Here is an 8,158-nt window from a genome sequence, read left to right on the forward strand (position 1 = left end):
AATGGCCAATACCAGTCCATTTCAGCTCACTAATACTTAGGATACTGATCTTCATGCGTTCCATTTCATTTTTGACAAATTCCTATTTCCATAGATTCAAGCTTTGTAAATTCCACATTCAGATTATTACTGAATATGTACAGTTGTGTATCCCCACTTTCAGCAAATGAAGGTCCCCAAAACTTTACTCCATTTGCGTCATCATTGTAATCATAGTCGTTTACTTTGAGGAGGCAGCTCAAGCCTAGGGGCTCATCTTCTAGCACTTTATCTGTCAATGCTCTGCTGCTAGCCATACGGTTTTCAGTAGCTAAATATTCAGAAATAGCCTGCCTCTCTTTTCTCCTAGTCTGTCTTGGTCTGGAAGTTCGGCTGAAACCTGTCCACCATGGGAGAGTCTGCTGGTATTTAAAGCATCAGAGGTATAACTTCTAGCATCACAAGCCACCACAGTGTGACAAACTGACAGATAAGTGGTGGATCCTAGGTATAAGGGAGTTAAATGAACTAGTATTGCTCATGTTCAATCATAAAATCATAGAGTATATTAAGCGAGCAAAGATGAATTGGAGAAGAATAACTTCAAATTCAATGTCAAAAAGAGTATTTCAATAGCTACCATGAAGTTCAGCACTTCCAGTGACAGAATAATATCCACACACATACAAGGAAGCCTATTCAAATCACTGATGCCAATGCTGAGGAAATCTAAGATTCTTACCAACTCCTGAAGTCTGAAATTATCAAACATGTAATCAAGATGCATTGATAAACATTGGTGACTGAAATACAAAAGTTGGAAATAAAGAAGGATCAGCAGTTGCAAAGCAAAGCCTTGGTAATAAAAATAATAATGGAGAGATGATAATAAAGTTTTACAAGACCAAAGACCTATTCATTGGGAATACCTTTTTCCAGTAACATAAGCAGTGACTATATATATATGGACTTCACCAGATACAATACATAGGAATCAAATTGACTATATCTGCACAAAGTGACAACAGAGAATCTCAATATCTTAAGTGAGAACAAGGCCAGGGACCAAGTGTGGAACAGACTATAAATTGTTCATATACAAGATTAAGTTAAAGTTGAAGAAAATAAAAGTAAGTCTGTATGAATCAAAATGCAAACTTGAATATATCCCACCTGAATTTAGACACCATCTAAAGAACAAAATTAACACACTAAACACTAATGAATAATGACCAAATGAGCTATATCTGGTGAGGTCTGTGATATCAAAGACATCATAAATGAAGAAAGCAAAAGGTCATTAAAAAGACAAGAAAGGATGGCAGACTGGGCAGAAAGTCTGTGTAGACCACAAGTAAAAACATGGAAAACTGGATGAAACAGATTCAGAGGATGGTCCTGGAACTGTGATTGAACAAGTGGACTGAATGTTCAATGGTAGTAAAAGGAAGTGACTCCTCGTCTCATTTGAGGGGGCCAGTGTATCCCGCCACAACCATTTAGAACGGGAGTGAGCGGACAGAGGGTCAATAGAGCATTCCCATCACAGAAAACTGATGGATCTGCAGAAGCAGAGATGAAGATGCAAACATTCCTATTCTGGTAGCTATTCTTTTTTCATTCTTTTCTTTTGCTGTGTCTACTAATCTCTGAACAATTAGACACCCTCAGGTAGGGTTCTGCTATACATGTGGAAAGATCTGCACAGAACGGATCACTGAGCACATAATCGAAGGGGGAGGAGTCAACAGGAAGAATTTGAAACAGGAGTGTCTTTGAAAGCATATCTGCTCAGCCCTGGGTTGGTTCTCCCTAGGAGAAACAGCTGAACGGACGTGAGGGGAAGAAAAGAAAGAAAGAATAAAAAATGCCAAAAACAAAACCTTAAAAATATTCCCAGGTAGCTTTGAAGGCAAGGGGCCAATCAGTGGCTCTAAAGTCTAATTCATATTTTCCCATGGATCCCCCTACCTCTGGGTTTTTGTGATTTGGACTTTTGTGCTTAGTCTGGTGCGTTGGTTGTTTTTTTGTTTTTTTTTTGCGTCGGGGGGGTGGAATCCTCCTTCTATCTTGGTGGAATTCTTTATCTTCTTGCCTTACCCAACGAGAGTAAGCAATTGTGACCATACAGCCAAGTTACAATCACACCCTATAAAGCCCCACCATCTGGGAAAGAGCCAATGCCAGCTGCTATACGTCAGAGCAGCATCTTCAACCAATACCTGCTAAAACACTCTGAACTGAGCATTAAGACCAGTAAAAAGAGAACTCCATCTCCTGATCACACCTGCCAGGAGACAACTAGAGAGAGCTTAAGAATAAACCAACATACATTCATCTAATGAATACAACAGCACCACAATGGCTGAAAAGCAATAGAAAATTTCTGCTCATGTGCAGAAACAAGACAGAGAAAGTAGGTCAAAGAAACTACCAAGAGGAAGGGATGGAAACCAAACTCAGGGAGCTTAAAGACAAATCGTCCAATACTTCTAAGATAGAAGAATAAGCAGAAAAAAGAATGGAAAAAAATCAGAAGAAACCCTAAGATTCATGTGGGATAACATGAAGAGTAATAACCTATGGGTAACTGGAGCTCTGGTAGCATGTGGTTACAAATCAGGCTGCTAATCTCACGGTCAGCAGTTCAAAACTACCAGCTGTGTTCCGCAGGAGAAAGATTAGGCTGTCCACTCCTGTAAAGATTTACTGCCTCAGAAACCCTGTACAGGGTTGCTAAGAGTCAGAACCAACTCCAAGGCACATAACAACAACAATAACTGGCGTTCCAGAACAGAAGAACCAAAGAAAACCACAAAAGAGCTAATTGAAGAGCTACTGGAAGAAAATTTCCCTGAAATCTTGAAACACCAGAAGATAAGCATTCAATAAGCTTAACAAACCCCAGGCAGGATAGACCCCAAAAGAAAATCACCAAGACATATCATAATCAAACTCTCCAAAATCAAAGAAAAGAAAAGAATCCTGAAAGCAGCTAGGGAAAATAAAGTTAAATTATCTACAAAGGCAAGCCAGTAAGATTAAGTTCTGATCTCTCAGGACAAACCATGCAGTCAAGAAGGCAATGGGAAACCTGAAAAAAAAACTGCCAACCAAGAATCAGATATACAGCAAAGCTGACAATCAACTACGATGGTGAAATCAGAACATTCCAGGATAAACAAAAATAAATGGATTTTGTAAAAGTTGAGCCAGTGCTTCAAAATATACTAAAGGGAGTTCTTTGGACTGAGAACCAAGAATAGACTCCAACCAGATATTGACATATGTAGCAACACTACTCGGAACTCAATCCAGAGATGGAGGAGTCCAGAGCAGAACAAAAGTACATGAAGGAAATTAGGGAATCTGGGAGGCCAGTCTATGTTCAGGACAACTACAATGCAAAAGAAGGGAAAAGTATAGTAACAGAGATCCAAGTGGTGAAAAGGTTAAATAGATTTCAGGATAAAACAGACTTTTAAAAGGAGGAAGAAATTAGTAGAATATAGGGTAACCTCAAAGAAACTTAATCCTTCACAACATATCAATAAAGAAAAATCCAAGAACATGGAAACAATAAAACTATGAAAAAGAAGCAGAGGACAATAAATACTGGTGAGAGTATGAAGAGATTGGGACCCTCCTACATTGCTGGTGGGACTATAAAATGGTGCAATCACTCTGGAAAACGGTATGGCACTTCCTCAGAAAGTTGAAAACAGAAATACACTATGATCCAGCAATTCCTCTACTTGGTATACATCCACAAAAAGCCACAACACAAGTAGATTATATAGACACCAATGTTCATCACAGCAGTCTTCAAAACAGCAAAAAGATGGAGACAGCATATGTACACATCAATGGAAGAATGGATAAACAAACTTTGGTACACACACCCAATGGAATACTATGCTCCCCTGAAGAATAATAACCTGCAAAACACTGCATAACATGGATGAACCTTGAGGACATTATGCTGAGTGAAATCAGTCAGTCACAAAAGGAGAAATATTGCACAAGGCCATTATTATAAAAGCTTAAGAAAAGATTTCAGTACTAAAAGAAAAATTCTTTGATGGTTACCAAGGGTGAGGGAAGGAACAGCAAAGGCACTGATTAGGGGATAGACACATGATAGCGCAGGTGATGGGAATGGCAAACTGACTGGATCCATATTTGTACCCATTCCAAAGAAAGGTCACCCAACAGGATACAGAAACCATGGAACAATGTTATTAATATCACATGCAAATAAAATCAAGCTAGATTCAGAAGTAAACATGAAATGCAGAATATCATTGCTGACATCAGACGCCGATTGATTGAAAGCAAAGAAAGATTTTTACCTGTGTTTTATTGACTAAGCAAAGGCATTCGAGTGTATAGATCATAACAAATTATGGATAGTATTGTTAAAAATGGGAATCCAGAACACTTAATTGTGCTAATGTAAAACCTGTGCATAAACCAAGAGGCAGTTGTTCAAACAAAATAAGGGGATACTGTGGTTTAAAATTAGGGAAGGTGTGCATCAGGCTTGCACCCTTTCACCATACTTATTCAATCTATATTGCTGTTGTTAAGAGTCATCCAGTTGGTCCTGACTCATAGCAACCCTATATAGGGTTTCCAAGGAGCAGATGTTGGTTTTGAACTGCTGGCCTTGAGGGTTGTGATCTAGTGCTTATCCTACAACGCCACACAAGAACTCCATACTTATTCAATCTATATCGTTGTTAGGTGCTGCCAAGTGAGTTCTGACTTATAGGAACCTTATGCACAACAGAATGAAACACCACCTGATTCTGCACTATCATTCCAATTGTTATATTTGAGCCCATTTTTGCTGTCGCTGCATTAATCCACTTTGCCAGGGTCTTCCTCTTTCTTGTTGACCCTCACTCTACCAAGTATGATATCCTTCTCCAGGGATTGGTCCTTTTGATAGCATGTCCAAGTACGAAAGACAAAGTCTTGCCATCCTTGCTTCTTGAGAGCACTTGACTGTACTTTTAAGACAGATGTGCTTGTTCTCCAGTCCACGGTGTCTTCAATATTCTTTACCATAATTCAAATACATCCATTCTTCTAGGATCTAGCTTATTCACTGTCCAACTTTATCATGCATATGAATTGGATAAAAATATCATGACTTAGGTCAGGCACACATTATTCCTTAAAGTGACATCTGCTCTTCAACACTTTAAAGAAATCTTTTGCAGATTTGCTGACTGGCACTGTATCACTTAATTTGACAGCTGCTTCCATGAGCACTGATTGCAGATCCAAATTAAATGAAGTCTTTTGACAACTTCAAACTTTACTCCATTTATCACGATGTTGTATATAGTTCCAGTTGAGGATTTTCATTTTCTTTACATTGAGATGTAATCTATACTGAAGGCTGTAGCCTTTGATCTTTATCAGCAAGTGCTTCAAGCACTCTTTGTTTTCAGTAAGCAAGGTTGTCTCATCAGTTCCTTGATGATTGATGGAGAAGGACATCATACTTGGTGTACAAGGCCAGCAAAAAAATGAAAACCCTCAACAAGGTATACTGATTGACACAGTGTCTATACCACTGGCGTCAAAAATAAAAACAATTGTGAGGATGGTACACGGAGGAACAGGGTTTCCTTCTGTTGTAGTTGGGTTCTCTATGAATTGGCACTGACTCAGCAGCACTTTACAACAATGGCACTCACCACAAAATAACACAGAAAGTTAGGGTTGTAGTCTTTCCTTAGGTACACACTGGAGGATCTTCATGTCAAGGTACAGAAGGTTTGAAAAATGCCGTGCTATTTCCTACTTCTTTAGGCTATCTATTTCAAGAATTGAAGCCAGTGAAGGCAAATGCTAAAATAAGGATGCTACTTTCATTCCTTGTTCTATTATAAGGTTAATTTCTTAAGATTCTGTTGGTCTTAGAACAGCATAATTGAAAAAAATAAGTCTAAGTAAAAACTTTAAACAAATCTTAATAGAGTATAGACAAATTTAACACATAGAAAAATCTTGCCTAATATGTATAGCCTTGGAAACCCTGTGCAGGGTCACTATGAGTCGGAATTGATTCCATGGTACTCAACAACAAATATTATGAGATCCAGTAAAAAGGAATATTTGTAGAACATGGGCTCAGGAATCAGATAGTTTGGGTTTAAACACTTTCTCGGTAACATCAAAGAAGCTCTTTACGTAAATAGGTATTTTCACATATATATTTTAACAGAAATAATAGTATATTCTTTATCGTTTCATTGAAAAGATTAAATTAACATACATACAAAAAATACTTAGGAGTCCTGGTGTGGTGCTGTGGGCTAATGCATCAGACTGCACAGTCATTTGAACTGCAAGGTTGGTGGTTCAAGCTCACCAGCTGCTCCTTGGAAACTATACTGGGTCACTATGGGTTGGAATTAACTCAATGGTACTTAACAACAACAACAAAAAGTACTTGGAAGTATGTCTGACATGCATTAAACTCCCAATAAATGTAAACAGTTTATTAATTACAATTGCATTACTGATGATAGAAGATGTCACTATATTCTATGTTGTCCTTCATGGATAATGGAATAAGTCTTGAATTTTATATGAAAGAGAACTATTTCTAGTAAGTTTAGAAATCTCCAATATTCAAGAAATGTGATCATAAGACAATCATTAAAAATTGAATAATTTATAATGTGGATTTCTTTTCACTAATTTTAATAACATTGTTTCCTTACATTTGAGGAGTACGGGGCAAGAAAGAGGGAAAGGAAGAGAAAGCTTCAGGTTCCTCTGAGACTACATTTATAAGGCTGTAATGCTTTTACACCACTGGTTTTCCCATTAATCAAAAAGAGAAATTCTTTTAAGTCATACTTTCTTTCCCTCACCCAATATGATCTATTATTATTTTCTCCTTGACCACAGATCTCTTTATCTAGGTAGTTTTAGACTGACAGATTGACAATGTCTGTGCCATGTGATGATATAAAAACATCCTATCCTATATATTTATTATTAAGTTCCTTTGTTGAACAGTGTTATGGTTCAGTTTTTTGGTTTTTTTCCTACTTCAAAATTAGTACAAACCTATGCTTAATTTTGCCTCACATTTTTTTTCTTTTAGATTACCCTTCATAGTGCTGAAGAGAGTATAAACCGCCTATGAGGAGCTTTTAAAAACACCAAGGCTCGGGTCTAACTTGCAGATATTATTACTCATTCAATCTGGGTTGGTATCAGGGCACTGGAGTTTTTTTTTAAAAGTTCACTAAGATGAAAGCTGAGTAAGTCCTATGGATTGTACCATATCCATTTCCTACAGTCCTATGGATTGTACCATATCCATTTCCTACAGGTTTTACTAATGGGACTAGCTGGGTGATGGGTACAGAGGACATCTCTGCGTACTAGATTTTACAAATGCTTGTCAATCTATAACTATTTCATAATAAAATTATAAAACAAAAGTCACCCAAGAGATTCTAATGTACAGTTGTGACTGCGAATCACTGCAATAAACACCTTCTGGTTTGTTTGAAGAAGTGAAATCTTTACATGTTGAACAACACATAAATGTTGTTGTTGATAAGTGCCATTGAATCAGTTCTGACTCAGTGATTCTATATAGGGTTTCCAAGGAGTGGCTGGTGGGTTTGAACCACCAACCTTGTTGTTAATAGTCCAGTGCTGATCCTATAGGGCTGTAACAGGACTCTGCAAACAGCTGGAGGTAAATGAAGAAATTGAACACAGAATCTTTTCTTTCTTTTAATTCCATTGTATTGAAGTAGAACTCATAAATAAATATATTTTCTATAACAGTTCAGTACATTCTAACAGAGTACACACTCGTAATAAGCACCTCAATCAATAATCACCTCATTACTCTAAAAAGTTCCCTCACGCACCTTTTCAGCAGGGCTTCAAATGGGTTGTTCCCAGTTTCACAGCTGACGAAGTAAAACCAGAACAGACTAGAATTTTTTTTTAATTGGGTATATCATAATGACAAGTGGAATGAGAAAAACTAAGGGTTGATTACCGTCTCTTTGGAAAACAAGGCCAGTAAGCATGCAGTATAGCCACCAAATCTCTGGACCAGCCAAATCACAAACAATGGTGCCCTACTGAAAGATGGAGGTGGACTTTACTGCTCTGAATGTGTGCTGCT

The 8,158-nt window shown here is 37.6% G+C and overlaps 1 protein-coding gene across 1 annotated transcript in view; it reads right to left on the reverse strand.

Moving 5' to 3' along the window:
- Positions 1-8,158, reverse strand: part of ORC3 (origin recognition complex, subunit 3) — a 113,831-nt gene that overhangs the window by 90,218 nt on the left and 15,455 nt on the right. The gene's annotated exons all lie outside the window — the stretch shown is intronic.

The sequence above is a fragment of the Chrysochloris asiatica genome, unplaced genomic scaffold, assembly GCF_000296735.1.
Source record: "Chrysochloris asiatica unplaced genomic scaffold, ChrAsi1.0 scaffold00146, whole genome shotgun sequence".
In the NCBI taxonomy this organism is placed as follows: domain Eukaryota; kingdom Metazoa; phylum Chordata; class Mammalia; order Afrosoricida; family Chrysochloridae; genus Chrysochloris; species Chrysochloris asiatica.